The following is a 23,289-nucleotide window of genomic DNA, read 5'->3' on the forward strand; positions in this document are numbered from 1 at the left end:
CAATATTGAGTTGGGGGATTCTAGGGGGCAGAGCCTCACTGAGTGAAATAAAGCATAGTAAACAGTTTTTAAGTAAGGTTAACAGAGTAAAAAAAATGTCTGAGTTTAGCTAGGATCCCATCAGATAATTTTGATGACAGTTTTTGTACCGTCAACTGCTCTAACTTGGGACTATCTGACAAAACATTGGAAGGCCATTCCACCACTAGTTCACCGAACCTCCAAAAACATTTGATTTGAGTTCATGAACGGCGTATTGAAAAATTTCTAAACAATTTCTCATTCGCACCGAGTAGGCTTTTAAATCAAAAAATGAAAAAAATCCGTAGTGGAGGAACACACACGAGTGTCTGGAACGAAGAAGAACAAAATTAGTGGCAAAACGATGGAGCATTTGATTTCACTCGTGCGGCAAGTTACACACTCGTTATTTGTTGATCCCATCAGGCGATAGGCAGTTAGGCGCAGACGTTCTCTAAATCTTCAATCAGCGTCCGGTCATTTTGAATGAAAACAAAAAGTTAAAAAGGGCGCGCTATCAGTGAAAGTTATCGTGACCTGTATGATAGAAAGTTTGATTGATAAACTTGGTGGAAGTATCAAAACAAATTTGTTGTCAAAGAGATTTAACAGTAAGTGGAAATACAGGCCAGATAGATATCAACCAGTCCCATGTTTTGACCAATCGTCCCAAGTTAGAGCAGTTGACAGTAGCGTTTAGAGAGATCTTATTTGCTCAAAGCCCATGTTGATAGCTTCGCTAAGTCCTTAAACCTTTGGTTTGATACTCCTCTAACCCTGCGGTGGATGAGTTTTCATAAGTGAATATTGTGGTCTACAGTATCAAACACTTTTTGGAGATTAATGAATACTCCACACGAATAAAGATCTTTATTGATTTGCTCAATTTTTTTCTGTCAGATTGATATAAGTGCTTGTTTACTATGGATCCGAATTGGTTTTTGAAGATGAGGTTTTCTTTTTTCAAAATAGTTAACAATCCTGAATTTGATCAATTTAATTCAAAGATTGTGTCTATATTTGAGAGAAGCAATATTGGTCATTAGTTATGTGCATCTTGAGGGGAGCCTTTATTTTTGTAAATTAGCATATCTTTCCTAGCTTTAAAAGGGAAAGGAATTTTCCAGTTTGTATTCAAATGTTGAAGAAGTTATAAGATTTCAGAAATCCCATTTAGTTTAGAACAGTTTTTTAAGATTTTTGTTGCTACACTAAAAGGGCCATCAGCTTTTGATTTCAGTGAGTTAATGATTTTTACTATCTCGTGGTACTGTATTGGTTGAAAAAATAATGAGTCTATGAGAGAGTACCTCATCATATCAGCAAAGTTTTCATCATTATTGTTGGTTGATGTAGAATGGCGAATTTTGCCTGTGATTGGTGCAATGTTGTTAGTTAAGTTCCTCGCTGGTTAGTTTTTAGGTCTGCCGTGTTAGTTCCATTGATATTTGGAGAAATAGAACTAGTGTTGTAGTTTTCACTATCTTATTGATGCCTTTCTGCCTTTCCAAAATATTCTTACAATTTTTGATATTGGAATCAAAGTACTTTTTAAAGTGTAAATTTTGAAGCTTGGATATCAAAGTTTTAGAAGACTAAAAATTGTGACAAAATAATGGTCTGAAATTCCCACTAGATTACCAATGCTACCGAGTGACCCACGAAAAAGTATAAGAGTTTGGAGGGTAACTGTGTCCGAAAAAAATTGAATTTTAACTAACTTTAACTAATTTTAACTTTTTTCATGGTAAAGAGGAAAGGCAAACTTAAATTTTGATGTATGATTTTTTAACTTTGGAAATTTAGTTAAAATTCAATTTTTTTCGGAGACAGTTACCCTCCAAACTCTTATACTTTTTCGTGGGTCACCCGGTAGGCTTGAATTTTGTTGGTGAGAAGAGGATTATTATTATAAGGGTACTGAATCTATCTGTTTCTCTGGTTGGGAGTGAAAAATACTAGGTAAAAGAGATTGCAGAGCTTTGAGTTGTCAGTTAAATGAGAAGTAAAAGTTTGATATGGGCGTTGCCAAGAAGAACAGCACGAATTAAGTAACAGTAAGAATTGACAAAGATAGGTCTTCTGTAATGATATCAGTATTGATTGTCAGATGTCTGTAGATTGTTCCAACAATAACATAGTCTATACCTCCGATATTAGCTTTGGTTTTTGTAAATAAGGGCACTGCGTAGCCTGCAATCACAAGGTTATGGAATGGGGCATATAGCATCTTTTCGTTAAGTTCTTGGGAAACAACTTTATGGGAAAATGAAAAATAAATTAGGTAGCCCTTGATCCCACAAAATTTGGAAAAAGTTAGTGGGCATGTGAAAATTCAGAGGCTATGAAGGCACATAAAAGAGTGAATAATGTTTTTTTGATCAATTCTTTCATCCTACTTGTGTGACAAAAAGATTTGTTATGATATTATTACTTATACTATAACAAAGTTCAGGCCTTTCTTGCTTCCCCTACCAAACTAGGTTCAGAAAGACTTTAATTTGAATTTAGAAAAGCATAACATTATAGTAGAAGACGTGTCATTTATTACATCAACAAGGTAATCCAAGAATGGCTAGATCTATAAATCAATTATCATCCATGATGACCACATTGACAGTGATCCTTTTTTATTTTGATCCTTTACAGTTTGAACTCACTGCATACTTTGCAATCTTTCCAATTATGCAGGGAAAAATTTGGATTGCATGCTGTTGAGAGCTTAAGTATTCTACCTCTCTTTTATCACCGTCTTCATGTTTTTACTTGACATGCAAAAAAGCTCTCCTTAACCGAGAGCTTAATCATATAAAAGCAGCTGGTACAATCGAAAGACCATGATCTGAGCCTAGATTACTTAGTAAAAAACTGAATTTACTGTTTTATGCTCCAAAGCAACTCTTTCGGTTTTCAAAATGACCCTAAGGCAGGGGGTGCTATTTGTAGCTTTAATAAGTAAGTGCAATTTTCCTGCATGGCATAACTTATATTTTTTGCACTTTTTTGACACAAATAAGTTTCTTTTTCCAGGGAAATGCTTGATCAATTTGAATATAACATTCACAATTTTCTCACAGACGGAGGTATGAAGATTTGAGTGATGAAGAAACAGGTACAGGTCTTTGTATAATGTGTTTTTTTAAATAATTTTGAGTTACCAGTAAATTTTGACTCAGCTCTTCTCTTAATAATTTAAAATTTACTTACAGTACAATGATTTCTATCGCATCTAGCCTGGATATCCAGACATTTTTGGACAGTCTAGTTGGAGTATTTTTATCTATGGTTCCTCTGCATTCAAATCTGTGGATAAGTGATTGTTCGATGGTTGCAAGATATAACCTTAGGATGTTGAGGTTCTTTGACAAACAGTTTTTAACAAGATGATAGATATTAATCACTTTAAGACTGAAAATGGCTTTAGAGAATTAATTGAAACTAGCATCATCTTAAGTATTATCCAGACCTAGTGGAACGACCGTAAAATAGGAGGGGCTAAAAGCTAAAATTAGTCAAATTTTGCTAGGAAATCGAGAAAAAGTATATTTTGATAAAGCAACCAACTTTCCCCAAGCCTGTCCTCTGTAGCCAATTTACAACTTATAATAGTGGTCACCTGTTCAAGTTGCACATCTTATAACACAGCATAAAACTATAACCATTCAGTGATATGATATGATAAAACAATAGGGAGTAACATGTACCTCATTTGTAATTTTTCGTCTCCTAGGAAAAATATCGAAGTTGGTCAGTCAAAATTCACGAAGACGTCCAAAGTTTTAAAATCGATCGCAAGCAAAGAAAACAGTATGAAATTTCAAAAATGGAAGCATGGTCACTAAAGAAAAAGTAAAGCCATGACTTCACATCTCATCAAGGTCTCAGATAGTTTCATATAAACTAAATGAAGATCATGATGTCCAAAATCTGATTGATAAAATGATTTTCTTGAAGTTTATCAGCTACTTTGTTCTCTATTTTAATCAGTTTGAATAAATAAACAACATACCTCCCACCACACAATTTTCATCTCCCCACCAAGTTTCCATTATTATTACTAAGCAAATTTTTAGATTCATTCAAGTGTTTCAAGGTATTAGTATTCATTTGCATTAACTTTAGATTCCAGCCTCCGTAAACCAGTACTCACATCAATATCATCGAAACGAGAAGGAGTTTACTTTCTATCGAACCATTACAGCGTAGATATAAAGGATGCTTAATTATTGACTGGATGGCATAGCCCTTGGTAATGAAAATCATCATCATCATCATCATCCTTCGATCTAGGTCCGAAAGAAACTACCCAGGTACGAAAATTGAAATCACGGGCAAATGTTTTTATCTTTGCTAACGTGTATCCTTACTATGTCTCTTTTAAAGGTTAAAAGCTTTTTTCTATTTTTCAGAAGATTACTAAACAGGTCTGGTGTTTTGTATCAGTGTACAGAATTATTGAACCATCAGTGGTAGTTTGTAGTTACCCTAAAGAATATTTTGTTTCTGGTCCAGCTTGAAAATTGTCTTCACCCGGCTGCATTCTTTATTTTTTGAACTTTCCAAATTTTTCCAACTTTCCCATTTTAACATTTTCTACACACACACTTAAGTGATCTAAGTGATCTTTCCACATTTTTTATTCCGTACTCCTTCAATCCCAATTTCACGGATTTTTCTTTTCAAATTTTAATCGAAATCTCATTTTTTTAATAATCGATCAAAAATTTGATATTTTTTTGACAACACATGAAATTATGAGCATCTTTTTTGTGAGTATAAAAGGTTTTCCATTGTATTTTCCGATTCTTACATTATCACCAACTAAGGATAAGCTGATGTAGGATTATTTGATTTTGTTAATACTTTTCATTTCATTTCTAGGACAATTATCTCATGGTCAGGAGTTGTCTTCGATGAGGTTTACTGTATCATAGAGATGATGTCCCAATTAAAACAAATGTATGGTTTGACTGGAAAACCGTCAAAAACAGCGTGAAAGAATTATGGTACGCCTCCCTTATAATTCATAATAACAGAAACAATGTCTAAATGTAGGTTTGATCTCTAATAATTTCATCAATATCATCATATTCATCTTTATTGAACTACATGGGGTCTCCCAAGTTTACACACAACGTCATTTTCTTGGCTGTTAAACTTTTTGGAAGAAAATTCATATGCTGGGGAGTAACGTTTTTCTAGAAGATTTTATTTTCATTTATTGAAAATTGTCCAGGAATGAAATTAATTTATTTTGATTTTATTTTTTTAGATGAGAAAATTGTGGTTTGTCCAATTTTGCTCCTCAAAATTCAGGGAATGTCTGCTGCGGAATCAGAAGAACTGGAAGAAATTACTGCCTGAAGGTAAGGAATTAATTTTACGAAATTCCTTGCGCTGTAAGGAAACACATAGGTCTGAAACGTTTAAATTTACTCTGAAATCTTTCGTCTTTGGACTATTGGATGCAATTATCTGTTAAAGTTGATAGGTGTATGAAAAATTTCACGATCGCAACGAATCTCGCTCAAAATTGATTTAAAGATTAGAAAGTCTTCTCAATGACAAAAGTGAATTTGCTATTACAGAGCAACTAGTCTCGATTCCCCCTAATTTATCGACTCATTCAATTCTGTTTTGATTATTATTTTTATAGAGGTTCACCTTGCGGAAGATAATGTTCTCATTTATCCAATATTTCTTCAAACTGTCCAATCACGGAGCTCTGCTCTTCCCATCATCCATCAGCCACAACCGGAAAACGAGAAAAGTCCTCAGTGAACTGGTACGTTTCCATGGATGTTTTATAGATCATGATGTCTCTAGCTCTTATAGTGCCCTTTTCATTTGATTGAAATGAATCAAACGAATAATCTTTTAGATACATCACCCCCGGCTCCCATATTACAGGTTGAACTGATCTGTTTAAAATTATATCATCAAAAGAGCTATAAGCTGCTCCTAAAATAATTGACAGCCTGTACATTTCTATAAAAGTGATACCTCTTTGGAAAGACGATTTTGAATGAATGAATTTGAAAGTTTAGAATTAAGGAAGATGAAAAATTCAAATATTTCTACTGGGCAGAAAATCTTAATTTATATTCTTCTGAAACTTTAGATTTCGTTAAATTCAAACTGTGTCTGTCTTTGAATTGTCGTCTAATTGTCGTCTTTGGACGACGCTGGGATGGAACTATCTAATTTGAAAGTTATCATTTTTTCAGTAATATCTCTTATCTTATTTCAGCTGTACAATATCTCCACGCAACTCTTGTGCAACAATTGGAGGGCTATTAGTCCAGCATCTACCTCAGTGAAATGCGCATGATGACTTAATAGCTTGAACATAAACAAATCTTGCAATTCTTTCATTGATCACTCCTTCCTATCCACTACTTAACTAGGTAGGATAATATATTTCCTTTAAAACTTCCTCTACTAGTTAGGGGCCAACTCTTAAGAAGTTCTACAGATCTATGTGATTGGTTCGATATAGATATTTTTTGAGAGAAGACCCGCGACATGTTGTTGGGGGTACCATACCTTTGAAGCGAACCGCGACATGTTGTTGGGGTTACCATACCTTTGAAGCGAACCGCGACATGTTGTTGGGGGTACCATACCTTTGAAGCGAACCGCGACATGTTGTTGGGGGTACCATACCTTTGAAGCGAACATAGATTGAGAGTAGTTTGCACCCCCTTTGAAAAAAAATTTTTTTAGGGCCCTTTTTGCAAGGGGGAGGGGTACCAAAATCTGCCTAAAAAAACTGGGGATGGGAATGTAGGAGGAATAAAATAAGAAAGGGGGTTAGACATTATGGTCAATTTAATCATATAAAAAATGCTCACAGACTGTTTTAAACTAAAAATATGTACCACCAAAACACAAAAGTATATCATGTTGATAGATTATTTTGTGAAATATACCCAGGGGGTTCATACCCCTCTGCAAAATATGTTAAGACACAGATCAATGACTTGTAGGCATCTGCGAAAGTCTACAGTTGAAGATTTTTAGAGGCACCCTGTGGGACAAGTGCTCTGTTGAACTTGTAGTTGAATCATCCTTTGAATTGGAAAAAGCTCTTCCTCTACATTGCTGTTATATGATCGTTTCCCTCAAGACCAGTATCTTCTTGAATCAACGATGATGAACCGTCTAACACGTCTTGGGACCTACATAGGTCAGTACACTTGCAGTCTTGCAGGTCCGTCATGTTTTGCCGTATGATCAGCAAGAGCGAATGTTCGGCATCGAACTACTTCGGATATAATCGGAAATGATCAATAAACGAATGGATTCGTCTGGTGGTCTTTCCTCGATTGGAGACAGTACGGAGCATCTTGGTGTAAAGACCGTCAAGATGTTTTGTTTTTGCGACGTTTAGTGACCATGATTCAGCACCATGAAGAGGATTGGATCATCAGTGGCTTTAAAAATTTATGTGTTTGTTTGTTTTGAGATGGGCGCTCTCCATATTTTGAACTCATTGACGCTTTCAATCTCGATACCGTTCTGACGAGTACAGTTTCGTGTCAGTCCATGTATCCATTCTTCGGTGCGTTGAGAAATAGCCCTACATCTTGACAAGCTCTTTCAACCTTTAAAACAGACTTTGTGCTGTTATTATCGTTTCCTCAAGACGGGTTATGTCGTCGTATGTGGTGTGCTTTAGTCTAGATCTGGAAGACGTTCTGTTGGAATACGTCTTCTTCTACGACGTTTTAATGTCACTTTGTAGTCTAGCAAGCTAAACGACTAATTCAGAGCATAGTAGAAATAAAGCAAAAAGTAATGGAGGGAACAATTTTAGTTAGAATAATTTAGTTTAAATACAAACTACATCCCGTAACAATAATCGTATTATCATACAACTCCTACTACTACTGTATTACACGCATTATAAACGACTTCAGTCTAGTCACTTTGTAAATTAGAAGCAGTTCTTGAAAGGAGAATTCGGTTTCTTCCTCTGGTATAATTTGGTGGAAATGGCGACGAAGGTTGAGTAGTATTTCTCAGTTTTAGGAAGATCATCAAATTGTTGTGAAATGGAGTTATCGATTCGACGGTCGAGATTCTCGTTTAAATAGATTGATTGCCAAAATGACTTCTTCAACGGAGGATATGGAGGTCGGCGTACGCTGCGTTTTACTACACACTGGCAGTGACCATTCAATGATCACTACCGACTGGGTTGGAGTTGGAATATGCCTGGCATTCGACACAAGATAAAGTCAATTTGGAAAAGTGTTCCGCTTGGGGAACGGTGCATCCAGAGCTTAGGACGAGGTTTCTGGAAGTCACTATTTCTGATGATCAGATTGTGTTGATTGCTGAAGTCGAGAAGCAAGTTTCCTGTTTATGGAGTCATCTTACGAATTGGTGAGCAGAGATTTTGGCACTAAGAAGTATGGAGTGAGTGGGAAACTCTTCGATAGTTCGAGAAAGTGTACTATAGAATATGTTAAACTTTCAGTTTTAAAATTGTCGATCCATATATGATGAATGTCACATTGGCTTAGATCATCCCAATCCAGTTTTCTTTTTTCTTTCCTTTGTAGTATATCCGGGTGTTTTGGTTACTGAACTGTATATACCTGTAACGGGAAATTGCACTCATCTTGAAATACTGTTTTCTCCACCATACGGGAATTTTGTGCAAACTTCTTGTAGAGGGTTTCCGCCCGTTCAACTCTTCGTCCGCGTGTACTTTTATAGAAGNCACGACATACCTAATTTTGGCATTGGATAATCAACGCCCAGAAAATCTTCCATAAAAGCCATCATCTTGATGCTAACATTGTAGGCATACTCCGTTGAACTAACCAGTTTTGGCTGACTCCAAATTGTGATCTGAATACAAAAAAAAAAGGAAATAACAATGCAATCGACAAAATATGGTATTCACCTTACTCTTTACTTCTTACTTCTTTACTGCTTCTTCTTCAGCTCGTGTTCACAGGTGCCAACATTGAGTGGTTAGGGCGAAGGGAAACCATATCCTTCTTTTTCTTTTTCTTCAAGACCTCTTCGTAGAACTCGTCTGCTGACTGACCATCAAGCACATGGACTTCTAGTGTTTTGCTTGGTAAAAAGCAGTCTTTTGACGATGCTGGTGTTCTTTTGTCCTGCAATATGGCCAAGTTTTTCTACTGTCGTTTGACGTATTGAAGGATATCTTCAGTCTCACAGACGCGTAAAACATCTTCACTTGACATCACGAAGTGGAAAGTTTGTTCATTGTTTTCATCGATCCTTCTTTCATAGCCGCATCTTACCATCTTACGAAGCATATTAATGTAGGTGGATCGGAATCGCTGTTGTTATTATTGTTGTTGAGTGACATTCCACGTTTAACAGGATTATGTCAACCGACTGCGCACCATTGTTGTATTTATGAGATATACCCTTTTTTTAAGAATATCTTTCGATTGTGTAGTTTTTTACTCGTTTAATTGTACTTGTTTTGAGCAACAACAATTCTTAAGGTCAATCTCTACATTGTTGAAGTTTGATTGAAGTGCATTTTCGATGAATTAAGCATTAAGCGTGACGATAGATTGGGGATACTCATCTTGGTTTTGGGACTTGAAATTTATTATCATCGTTTTGGTTTTCTTGGCGTTTATTTGGAGATGAAAACGAACAAATTTTTCATTGAGGATTTTCTGTCCTGTAATAAATACTTTCGAATGCTATTTCTAAGTCGTCAGCGTAACCAGCCCAGTGAACAGTATGTTCACCGTAATAGCCTTTGGCTCTTTCATCTCTTGTTGTAGCGGTGACACGAATTCTGTACTTCAGTTTAAGAAATTTAACCTTGTTCTCTCCACAGTTTTGCATAAACACACGCATGACATAATCCATGTACAGGTTGTATAGTGGTGGGGATTGTGCCCCCCCTGGCAAACGCCAAGTAGATGCTCGTAAACATCATCTGGAGATAGTGCTAATGATGTTGTGCTAATGATGTTGTTCTTTTATGATACAATGATTCAAGTAGATTTATTAGGGTAGGCTCGACTTGCTCGGGAAATCTCAGGTAGATGGATTCGAAGAGCCAATTTTCGCACAACGTGGTCGAACGCGGAGCTCAAATCAACGAATAGGAGATAGCAGAGTGGCTTTTGTGTTTTGTCTGAGATTTGTTGAAGTCTTTTTGTCACATATATGCCGTCTGCGGTTCCTCTACCCCGTCTAAATCCTTGCTGCTGGTCGAGCTGTTGTTTGTCATACTAATCATATTAATCTATTAAGTCTATTTAGGATTATTTTCACTATAATTTTACAAAGACTCGTTCCTACTTGCAAAACTCTGTACGATGCCGGGTCTTTTGCCCTTACTTTAGCTGCTCATCCTTTTCATAAGGCTTTGAATGGCCCCAAGGTATAGATTTCGTCGTCCATATTTGAAAAAGGGGTGATTCGAGCTCTGATAGTAGCGCGTTTGTTGGACTGCATACTTGAAGAATTCTGCAGGCAGATAGTTTGAGGATTTACCATTCTTTAAGGATTTGAGGGTAGATACAATTTCGTTCTTTTTTGGAGGGTCAAAATTGATCGAACTCGCAGGTAATTTGTTGCGATACAGCGATATAATTTGGTATATCAATCAGTTCAATAGGTTTCATTTCATTATATACCTTGCCAGTGAAATGTTCTTCGAAATATGTTTTCAATTCCTCTGGGTCCACACTCGGATTTTTGTCTCATAGATTTGAATGTTGAACCGTCGGACGTTTGAGCTTCTTTTTGCAAATCTTATTTGGCTTCTTCTTGCATTTTAGATTTCTCAATTGGCGCAAACGTTTTTCAATTTTCTCGGAGAGCTTTTTGTATGACTGTCCATTATCATGTCGTATCGGATCGGTCACAGAGCAGACAATTCAGTTCTTCATCGTTTTTCCAGAGTTCTTTTTCGATGGTCACTGGCTGGTCGCTAGCAAGCTAGACGACTAATTATACATAGTAAAAACAAAGCAAAAAGTAATGGAGGGAACAATTTTAGTCGTCTAGAAACCTTTGTGCACTAACTCCAAACAAAGGAAAAGTGTCAATATTACAATTATAATTTTTTCCCGCTCAAAAAAAATTCTTAAAAAAACAATGGTGTGTGGATTTGTGTGTTTTTCATTTGAGTTGCTGGTTGTTGCTTGATAAATTGTTTTCTCCCTACGCAAGTTTCTGCGTAGCTAGCCGGGGATTCTATAAGGCTGGAACACCGGATTCTTCCACTCGTTTATACAAAACTTACATACATAAATCATCCACTTGAAAGTGATGACATGACCATGTCTTTCCATCTGACCCTGTTGTGCGCCAAACGAACCATCTCACCTTTGTCAAGTCCCGTGTCTTGTTCTAAGACTTTGAGTAGTGTCTTGTGTGGACGACCTCTCTTCTTTGTTAAGAATGTTGGCTGCCAAAGGAGAAGTTTAGATGCCGGCTCTTTTCCTCTGATGACGTGACCTGCTAACTGCAATCTTCTTTTCTGGATAAGACTACTCAATCGGTGCAGCTTGCCGTACAACACTTTGTTAGTAATGTGGACATTAGACTGGATGTTTTTGACTTTTCTCAGCATTCTCGTATACGCTCCGTCTAGTTTCTTTGTCAGAGTAGACGTTAGTGACCATGATTCACAGGAGTATAGAGTTTGTGTAAGCTCCAAGGTATTTGAAATCGTCAACCTTTTCCAGGGCAATACCATTAACAGATTGGATGCCATCGTTTGTTGTAGGGTTGATGTGCATATATTTGGTTTTCTTAGCGTTGAGAAAGAGACCGATAGATTGAGTTGATATCTCTAGCTTGTGTAGGAGGTTTTCAGCTTCGATTACTGTTTCATTTAGAAGAGATATATCGTCTGCAAAGTCAAGATCTGCTAATTTCTCGGTATGATGTCGTCTACTTCTGCGTTTTTCAATAGTGAATCCATCTTCAGAAGTAATGGCTGTCCTCAGAGCATAATCGAGCACAATAATAAAGAGGTAAGGTGCTAATGGATCACCTTGAAGCACACCAGTTACAACATCAAAGAATTCGGTTTCTCCTTCAGATGTCATTACATTGGCTCTGTTATTGGTATACATAATCTGGATTGCATTAATAAGCTTATCTGGAATGCCGTAGGCTAGATGGATTTTGAGCATTGACTCTCTGTTAACACTATCAAACGCCTTTTTAAAGTCGATGAATGTACAGCTTCAACGTTATGGTTGTTGACTTCTTCTACAAGGCGCCAAAGGGCAAGAACTTGTGATGATGTCGATCGGGACGGACGAAAACCATTTTGATTGAAACGAAGCTTTTGATCAATCTCAGGGCGAATCTGTTTTTATGCCGATTGCATTTCACATTTGTTCTAGTATGGAAATATGATGACTGGGGGACTGTGAAAAATCAAAACAACCAGGCGAAAGAACTGATTCGGGAACTAACTGGGAGCAAAGGGAAAAAGCAACAAAAATTTTCAGATTAACTTTTACTTTGGAGTTCTTCCATGACACTAAAATCAAATCTGATGAATGAAATTATAAAAACTACTTGGACCACCCAAATATGTTCAGCTTTTGTATAAAATTCGCCGTGTGATAACCAAACAGTTTTTTTTCAAGCATCAAAAAAAAGAATGTTTGCCAATAAGATTTCTCATAACCAGGGAAGTGAAATGTCTTGTATTAAACCTAATGACGAGTGATTTTATAAACTAATTCTCGTTCTCGACGAGGTAAATCCTTGAATTTTCAACTCAACAATCATTACATCTTCCTTAAAATTCGAAACGTTAAGCTTGACAACAAGAAAGTTATGCTCTTGAAAAATTTGTTCTTAACCACTATTACAACATACATTCCATCATGAACTCCTCCTCTGATATTCTTTTCCATTGCTGAAACAAAAACATAGAAAAAAACTGATGTTATCAATCTGATTAATCCAATGATGAAGGGTTTCTTCTCTATCGAAACAAACGACCATCTGCATTTTGAATTATCAATCTAGAAACTTTCAAATACATCTCTGAAAAATCTGCAACACTCTTCAAAACAAAACTTCTGGATCGAAAATGATCGAAAATGCTTCTCTGTTTTGTTTTTTTGTGAATACTTTCGAATGTTTTATTGTTCGAATCTAACGTTAGAATTACATTTTCGAATAAAAACATTCGAAACTACACAGAAGAAAGAAGCAAGGCGGAAGTAAGTTTTAAAACAAAAACAAAAAGAAATTTATATCAGGACAATTTTTTTGAGTCGACAATAAATTAGTTATCACATGACTTCTCGTGTAATACTCGATATTTTACTCGTTCCGAGATTTTACCGATATTTTTCCTCGCCTACTGCACTCGAAGTCATGCGATAACTAGTACATATTAGTCTGATGTAAAGTTTGGCAGCAACTTGAGTTAGACTAATACCGCGATAGTTGTCAACTTTGGTTAAATCACCCTTTTTGGGCACAGGTACAATACAGGAGATAGGCCCCATTCATCTGGGCGCTCACCGTTTAAGGTTGCATTGCAGAAGTGTAGAAGAACAGTACTGAGAGAATCAAGTTTCCAGAATTCCAGAGGTAAACCATCAAGTCTAGCAGCTTTTCCGTTTTTCATCTGTTTAAGGCCTTGTTGACTTCGTCAAGAGTAAAATCATCAATATTGATTTCATCGTTCAATTGGAACACTGGATCAATTTCAACATTGGCCTCACCCTTTACGTTTATTCAGGAATATTATTTAGAAGGGTTTCAAAATGATCTTTCCATGACTTTTTTGGGTCGTCACTTTTGATAGAGACAGATGCTGCTTTTTTCTTCCCGCTTAACTCCTTGACAATTTTCCAAGCATTTTCTTAAACCATCAGTAGATTCTGATTTGTTTGCCTGGTTGAGTATATGAGTTATCCTTCTTTCTTCTTCTCTGACATAAACGTTTTTCAGATTGGTCAGGTTCCTCTGAAGGTCGGTAATTTTGGACTGTAAGACCTGTCTGCGTGCGTTTGTTATTGATATGGGTTCACTGTCGTTGGTCTTTTTCTTGACTGGTAGGTGGTTCGTATAAGCAGCCATACCAATTTCTGAGAAGTGCTTATAATCTTTTGTGGTACATTCAGTCCATTTGGTTTGAATTTCATTTTCAACAGCTGTGGCAATGGCGGGATTTTCTAGTATATTCCAGTTGAGTCTATTTAAAGATTTCTTCTTGGTAGAGTGAAGGCTCAATTTGCATTTGCTAACGACAATGCAATGGTCTGGTCCAGCGAGATCGGATGAACTTAATCCCGTAACAATAATCGTATTATCATATAGCGTCTATACTACTGTATTACACGCATTGTAAACGACTCCAGTCTACCTCGTTTACAGCTTCCTCAACAGTTTTTAAAAGATTCTGTGAAAACACATTTATGTCTTCATCGAACGGACGATTTGCTTCAAGCTTCCGATTCAGATTCTCAACACAATGTTTTTCTATATGTTTTAATATAACTATAGGTATTGGTAGAGACTTAACATGACGTTTCGGTTCGTTTGGTGTTTTGTTGTATCTTCTTCGAGCAATTCTGGTTGTGGGAGTACATAGGGTTGCTTTGATAAGTCGGTGGTCTGTGTGAAATGGAATTCGGGAGTAGAAATGTCATTTTTTGTTCGTTTTCGGAGGCATTGAAGGTAAAGAGTAAGAAGGATTTAATATTACTTTCTCGCTCGCAATTTCAAATCTATTGATAGTTGTACCGCGCTATCTCGAACGAAATACGTTTCGGAAACTCTTGGCATCCAGTCAGAGGTTGGGTGAGCATTAATGTCTATTGTCAATATATTGTACAATATCGCGTGAGCGATAGGTGATGTGGATGATTGATGTAATCAACTCCACTTGCTCGGACTCGGTTACCGCAAGCCCCAATGTTTCCCATCTTGAAAATGATATTAGGTTCAAATCGAAGATATGTCTTGTCGATCATCATGTTGGCATCCCGTTTTTCATTTACAAGTTTTGGAAGCAAAAAAAGTTTGCTACGGAATGCTCGACGTATGTCTGATTCTCTCAATCTTGGAAGGATTGGCTAAGTTCGTCCAATCACATTCCTGCCGTGGATGTAAAATACCAGAGCTTGTGAGTTCTCTCCTATTTAAGAGGAGTCACTTCTTTGAGGGAATTTCGAACGGCGGTTCGGTTCTCTCAGAAACTTCGACGGTCTTGTTTCAACCCTTAAAGTGTCTTTGAGATCGAGGTGTGAGGTTATTGTGTGATATAGGTTTGATCGTCTCCTAGGGATTTTCTACGCTCTATAGTTTAGTTACACTGTATTACTTTAGGCTGAATTTATTTAATTGAAATTTTAGGAGAATTTCAGGGTTACCTGGTTCTCAGATACCCAGGTGGTAGTTAGATTTCAGTAGTTAATGTTAAAAATCAATATTTATTTAATAGTAAAAGCATTTCGGCTACGTCATCGTCAGTACAAACATTTTTTAAATAAAACTATGGCGAATAGATTGAACAGTCGTTAATGTGTTTGGCTGGAAAGTTGGCAAGATCGTCATAATTTATTATATCGTAGGCTGGGTTCTTTATTATATTATCAAGTAGACTATGCCAAGCGGTTGCTTGGGTGGCGTGGTAAACGGTAAGCTCTTTGCCACTACCTCTCACAACGCTCAGTGCTTTGGTCGCGTGATGCAGGGACAATTTTTTTCTGTAAATACTTCATTTCTAATGGTACTAGCTTTCATTGGCAAGTAAGAATATCAATAGAGCTACCGGTGGGTATAAAGTCGTTTGATTAATTTAGGTTTTATCATATTTAGGATTTATCAAATATAACTGTTTACTTGTAAAGTTATTTCCTTTCTTATATTGTTATATAGTCTGTCTGCAACCACTGCCTTGTTTTGGGGGTTCCTTCTGTTGGGACTAAATTTTCCCCAAAACTGATTATGGGTTAGTCAAATATGTGACCGCTGAACGAAATTAATTGAAAAATGTCTTACTCTATTCTTCTCTTCTCTACTTCCCTCCAACCAGCTGAACGAATTTGGAAATTAAGCAGAATGTTTTTATTGTGGGTGGAAATTATTATTGCAACATTTGACATAAAACTATTACTCATTTTAAGATTATTCCTATTCCTTTGACTTGTGAATAGTATGACCATTATATAAAAAGGGGCGACACGGTCAGAGATATCTCTATTTGAAGATTTGCTTTATGCGATTAACGATAGGTTCCTCTAATAAGATCGACGTGGTCTAAAACCGCCTATGTTCTTTTGATAAAGTTCGCTGGGTGATTGGCGCGAAATTGTTCCAAAATGAAAAATGGCACAGTTTTCCAAATATATTGTGTACTGTGAGATAAGGTAACTTTTTTTGGCCCAAAAATAGTGTAATGGGGTTGTTTCGCTGGAACAAGCAAAATTATTCTAGTATTCCCTTAAGTTGAACTCTTATTTATGTACTATGTTATGTAGGCTCTAAAAGTTTTACCATACGTATCTTTCTTTTTCGGTATATTTCACACTTTGTGTGTTGCGTACGGGACAAAATTAGGATTTCCATTTGTCCTGTACGCGACAAAATTTTCTCTTCAAAGTGAGAGGCTTTTAACATTGCTACAATTTTGTCGCGTACGGGACAAATTTTTAGCTGTAAAACCCGTGGAAAAAAATTGAAAACAGGAAAACAGCCTATAAAGTGTGGTGAAACTATTTCTTTAAAAACCTGACAAAATACAAAAACACCAAAAGAAGTTAAATTTTTGAAAGAAAAAAATGTTGAGAATTTGTTGAGCCTTTCGGAACAATTTCATGCAAATCACCCGATTGTCGCGAGTGAGTTTTAGGTGGGTGAGTTGACGTTAACATAGATTGGTTCATTGTTTGGTTTCACATGAGATCGTTATGTGCCAAGGGTTGATATCATATAAGGGTTATGTCAAGAAAATAAGCAACTTTTAAGTTCGTTTCGATGATAATCTTCAACTTTTCCTAAACTTTATTTTTGGTTTTTGTAGCCCCACTAACACGCTTGATTATTTTTAATCTAGAAGATCTATGGCCATGTTCTCCATCAGGAAGAAAAAAAATTGATGGCGTCATTTAAAAAGCGATGACGTCATCACAAAATTTCCACCTGTCGGAAAAAAGCCCAAATACATGGTTTACAAAAATGTCTGTCACAGTCGAACCAATAAGGATATTTAGATTCTGTTTGAAGATTCTGAAAGATACAAGGTGGTCCTTTAACATAATTACCCATTTGTATTTTCCATGAAGATTTTATGTTAAAATCTATGCTGAAGAGGAGTAAAATTTTGCAAATTTTAATGACGTCATAAATGATGATTAAAAAAAAAAAAATTTTCTTTGAATTCACATTGTCAATCAAAATTTGAAAACGATTGGCTAATTAGAAGTTATCAGCACTTTGAAATTTTGAGTTTAAAGCGATTTTAGCTGGGTTATGTCATGTTTCACAATAAAGTCATAAAACCTGATCTAGACGACCTATGAACCTAAAAATTTACACAAGTACTCTTAGTAAGATTTTATCATAATCTAATAATATTTTGAAACTTCGGGCCTTTCTTCAGAGTGGGTTGGTGTCTTTGTAACCAAACGAGCGATTCTAGGGGTGTGAAAAGGGTATTCATTCCGCCCATGTACCCATTTTGCAGTGTTCACAGTTTTACCTAGCCTGTTAGACGAAAACGGCTTTTTTATCGCGATTTAAAACAAAGAAAAAATTGGTTTGTGGGAAGGCACTGACTAGGTTTTACCGTCTCAATGAAGTATTAAAAAGAAACTTTCGCTCTCCACCGTTTAAGGATTAACAAAAATTTAGCAAAATCTTGAAAATATTCTTGTTGAGTTCATTTTCTGTCTGAGATGAAAAACTTTGCTTTGATACACAACAATAGGATACTTACGCTGTTCTCGATATTCGATAAGATTCATATTCCGAATGATACATTAAAGGAAGAAATTTTGGCGGGAAGAAAATTTGGCGGATTTGGTCAAAATCCGCCAAATTAAGTTCCCACCGAATTTAATTTTTTCCGTCATCCGCCAAGTTAAATTCCCCGCCAAATTTAAGTTGCTCTATTTATTACCCAAATGCGTGCTATTTCAGGCTTTAAAACAGGTTTTTCTTTTTTATAGCCTTTTCTGGACAAAAATGTCCTTCGTCCGCCAAATTGAATTCCCACCAAAATTTCTTCCTTTAATGTATTTTCCTATTATAGGTGAACGTGAAGACAGACCCGCCCGATGTCTACCAAAATTGATAATTTTACACAAGTTAATAAAGATATCGAGTATGGAATATGAACCCAAAGAATTCCTATGGTAAGTTTTATGTATAGCTTAGAAGATTAGTTTAATATTTTAATGTTCGGATTTTTTTCTTTCACTTGAACCAAAATATCTGCTTCATAATAAACTTTTCGTTTATTGGTGCTAAATAGCTCTCTTGAGAAAGGTCAACTTATGCAAACACTTTAAATCAAAATTTGAGTTAAATTGAAGGGATATTAAATGTAAGGTAACTTCCATGACAATTTTTATCCAAAGAGGAAGGTTAATGTCTCCTTACAGAGGATGCCAGGTACTGTATTGAGCGGTCTAATAGTCGCTTTGTCTTGTACTCGTTCTAGTTTATACTGCCTGTTAGCTTGCGAGACACTGTTCCATGTGGACTTTTCACGTGTGTCCTTTTTTCGCGAATCAAAGATCTGAAATTTTCGCGTTGATTACTTACACATACATACATAATTCATGCACTTGAAAATAACGACATTGGTCCTATCTCTCCACTTGTTCCTGTCGTTTACCGAACGAATTATTTCATCCTTTGTGAGCGCAGTGTCTGGTTCGATGACCTTATTGAGTGTTTTCTGAAGTCGACCTTTTTTCATCGTCAAGTGGGACGGGATCCCTAAGAATCAATTTCGTAGCGGGTTAATACCCTCTGATGGCATTATGACCGGTAAGTTGCAGTCTCCTCTTTTGAATTAAGCTGCTTTCTTTTGGATAAAGCTGCTTACTTTTGGATGTGTCCCATAAAAAACCTTGTTTGACACGTGATTATCGGTGGGTAGGCTCTGAATAGTTTCTTCGTAAGGACAGTCGTGATTGACCAAGATTCACACGATGAAGGAGGATAGATGCCACTGGTTTTAGATTCATACTAAATCTCCAGACTTTATCAAGTGAATTTAACACAGATTAGGCTTGAGAAAGTCTTGTATGAATGTCGTGACTATACAAACAGGCGTCATGACCATTGCTGTGTTCTTTCTGTGCAAGATTTCAATGGCGTTGACAATTTTCTCCGAAATCCCATAGGCAAGAAGAATCTTGTACATAGTCTTGCTATCAATACTAGTATCTTCATTGGTTGACAGAGATTATCAAAGCTCAAAACCTCAATTCAAATGACTTGAACTTTGCCAAGATCTTTCTTAATTCAAACTTCTCAATCCTTGGAATCGTGAATCACAAAATTGTTCACCTTGTTAGGTACAATGAAAACGACGATAACCTACCTGGATGCGTAATGATAACCCGATCGGCCTGGAGGAATACCCAAATTGCGGCTAATGGTGGAGTACAATCGTGGACAAAAGATTGTAGACAAATGAAATTTCAGTGAAAAATGATGAGAAATAGAGCAAAATGACTCTTCAACGTGTCTGAAAGGGGAGGGAAGCTAAGAAAAAACACTTTTGAAGTCGTTGCATTGCTTTTGAATTGTTTTTGAGGGGACCACAAGCAAAAAATCAGCGTTTTGATACTGGTGTAAGCCAGTTAGTAAAGCCCTTGTGGATTGCCCTTGTGGCTAGACTGCAGTGGGTGACTTTGAAAGACTTTGGATGGGTTTGGAAAGCACCCAGAACCTCTTGGGAACTTGTTTTTGATCGATATTGAAGTATTTTGCAAATATTGCAGAAGTCTACAAACCTTTTGTCCATGATTGTAGGTCTACTCGTAACCAAAGCTGCTGAGAGTTACTTTCCATTGTAAAATATGTGAACAAACGAATACTCATAACAACGTTCAGCGGCAACCCCATAACCACAGTCATCGTTAACAATACACCACAAGCTGGTACCCACCATGCCTTTGACCACTACGACGAGCTGACAGACACTATCAATAGTGTGCCAAAGCATGATATTTTACTGGTGCTTGGTGACTTTAACGGACACATCGTTAAAGATTACGGCATGATTACTTACCATGAAAAAAACCAACAATAACCAACAATAACGGTCAACGGTCAACTGCCACTCAATCTTTCCCAGGAATGTCAAACGCAGATTACTTACTGTCAAATCTCCTTTTGTTAACGTGTACGATTTAGGAAAGGTCTCATCAGTACGGTTACCGTTTCGGGTCTCACTTTGCAGAACTAGAGAAGGAATTTCAAAAGGCCCTCGATGCTCCAAACCTCAAACGGGAGCCCATCAAGTCCTTCCGTTTCTAAAGCATATATTTGAATCAAGTAAATTAAATTCATGAAATCTTGAAAGTGAGAGCGATTCCTGTTGTCAGCTGAATGATAGGAAAATACACCTTTCAGTTGGGCATTGAAGTCACCACAGACAAGTAAGAATGAAGGATTTAGAATGGATGTAGTGTGATTAGGGAGAGATTCAAAAAATTCCTCGACTTCGGCTTCTGTTTGAGCAGACGATTGTGGTTTTAGAGTTATAGGGTTTCCTATGAAGGTGACTGATACGAAACGATCAGAAATTTCATCGATTGGCAATATTATGACCTCCTTGCAGACGCTGTAAAATGTGTATATGAACCAAAGACATGAGAAACAATTGGTGGGTCGATATCAAAATGCATTATTGGATGAAAAGCACATACCGAGACGTTGTGCTTGAAGGACTTGTTTGAATTCTTTTCTCGTGGCTGTCGAGTTTAGGGTACGGAAATTTAGCTTAACAATCATACATTGTATTTATAAGCATATCTAGGCTCAGATATGGCAAAAATTTAAGCATACCGTATTTACATTTTTGCTGTTTTTGGCTGGGATTTTACGGATTTTTGGAATTCCCCTAAATTTTTGCTTATGATATAAGCATCCTCCAAGCATTTTTCAGCCCTGTCAATCTCTCGAATCTCACTCCGAATCAGTTTTTGGATTTTTGTATGCTTATATAAAAACAAAACATGTAGGGATGTTAACCAAATGGTTCTTTTCTCTTTCTTCTGTTATAAGCAGTTATAAGTATGAATCCCTCTATTCGGGTTTAGGATAGATGCTTCATCACGATTCTCAAAGAGACTATCAGACTCGAGTGTATGACTAAACATTTCAAGGCCTTCAAAATTGGTCCTGTTTTGAGACATACTTCGTGATTTCTGATACATAGTAATGTAAACATAATGACAGTGAGTGGCTGATTTCTGTCGTTGCCTTGTCCTACTCTGTAATAGCAGCAATGCACAAAAATAACTGCACTGCAATGTGAAAGTCAAAGAGTCGGTATGCTGACACCTGCCATTTAAACTACGACTGCCGCCAAGAGAAGTTGCTTGGTTTGGTGTGTGTTTTCCTTCAACGTTATCAGACTTCCACTAGACTAGTTTCGTTGTGATTCTGATTCTTCACTTTATGCTTGTCGGAAGACATGATAATGCTTGGCCTCCATTAGACCAGCAACTACCAAGCTTTAGCTCTCAGAAAGAATCATCCCTGGCTCTCTAAGCGCGGTGGATTTGATTCAAACTAAAAGTTACGACACCAGAAAGCTGAAATCTATTTTTATTCAGGTTCTAGATCTAATCCGCTGTGCTCCGCTCCTTCAGGATGTGGCTCCCAAAGTACAGGTAGAACTGACCTGTACATAAAATTTTCTGATTCACCGCTAGCATAACCCGGGTCGGGAAGTTTTGGCTACTGAAGGGCAAACTGCGCGTACTTTAGATAGTTATATGGCAATTGAATTAGGACTTCATGATATGCCTTAAAGCTCAAAGTTTTGGCTTTAAATCATCAATCTTTATTTTATTTCAGGATGATTCAAATTCAATGAGCGGCACATAACCCAAAGCAATCTCGCTGTCATGCGCGAATTTTGTAGCACTTTTTCTTCCTCTATCTTGAAATTAACTCTGACAGGTAAGATTTAGTTTATGAACCGGCTATTAGTCAGATTTCCCCCTAAGGATTCAAATTTTTTTGCTTGGGAAGAGAGAAGATTCCTCTCTAGTCCTTCTTGCTTTAAACTCAATACGAGTGTATGGTATATTTTCGGTTCTTTCACATCATACCGTCATTTCTTTCAATTCTGGAGGTATTCAAGTGAATACGCATAAAACAGATAAGATCTGCGCTGTTTTTAGAATGATGGATTTTCTCTATCACTTTGTTTGTTTTCACGTGACATATTTTTCGAAATCTAACCGACACACATTTTTTTCAATACGGCGTTCGTGTGAAAACCAAGTGGGTCATGCACTCACAATACTCAATTTCATCCCTAGCCCTTCGGGCTTTAAACTCAATGGGTCCGTAAGCAAAAGCATGATTGTTTAAAAAACATCCATTGTTTAAAAAACAATCCATGATCTAGCTATGTCAGCAAGGGACAACCGATCTTTAGAGAATTATATACATATTTTTAGCTTGGTAATATGTTTCTAAAGTCTGTTCCAAATTGCAGTTGGTACATTTTGAAGGAGAAATATTGTAACTACATGTAATACCTCGTTGAAAAGATCTTATTAAAGGTTTTATATTTACATAAGTATTCCCGTTTCATATCAGACACATATTCATATCAGGACAGTGTCTGCCTATTGTTATATTATGCTAATATAAGTAAGAAAATGTTTTTCTTTACCTCTTTCTGACCAATCTTGTTCCACATCCGTGTCAATCCAATGTGAAAAAGCTTATGAGTAAAAATTGATGAGTAAGCAAACGATATCACTCTTATTAAAAAACAAAACCTTTATGCGGATGTAAAATCTTTCACAAATTTCGAAAATGAAGATGTCAAAATTCAGTGGGGTTGGGAAAATTCAATTATTCAATTAATCTATTTATTTTGTGAATGATAGGAGAATCCAAATCGGCCTGTCCCTAAGTTCTTTATTCTGTTTGTTGAGATAAAAAAGATTCTCTCTCCTTGTTTTTCAGAATACGAAATTTTGGCGTGAAAATCCCAATTATCGTGGCTTTATCTGTTGGTGGATAAGCATTTTAATGATGGAATTGTTTTTGCGTATCTGA

The 23,289-nt window shown here is 36.6% G+C and overlaps 1 long non-coding RNA gene across 2 annotated transcripts; it reads left to right on the plus strand.

Annotated features, from left to right (window-relative positions):
* Positions 1–3,055: 3,055 nt before the first annotated feature.
* On the plus strand, positions 3,056–22,145 carry LOC136813477 (uncharacterized). 2 transcript variants are annotated; one of them, XR_010847478.1, is made up of 9 exons: positions 3,056–3,133; positions 3,752–3,899; positions 4,144–4,331; positions 4,903–5,027; positions 5,294–5,387; positions 5,678–5,806; positions 6,272–6,428; positions 18,278–18,380; positions 22,069–22,145. It is a non-coding gene; the product is annotated as an uncharacterized lncRNA (long non-coding RNA). The 2 variants fall into 2 exon arrangements; XR_010847479.1 differs by having other exon boundaries at positions 3,752–3,870.
* The last annotated feature ends 1,144 nt before the right edge of the window (positions 22,146–23,289 follow it).

The sequence above is a fragment of the Clytia hemisphaerica genome, unplaced genomic scaffold, assembly GCF_902728285.1.
Source record: "Clytia hemisphaerica strain Z4C2 unplaced genomic scaffold, Clytia hemisphaerica genome assembly, whole genome shotgun sequence".
Classification (NCBI taxonomy): Eukaryota; Metazoa; Cnidaria; class Hydrozoa; order Leptothecata; family Clytiidae; genus Clytia; species Clytia hemisphaerica.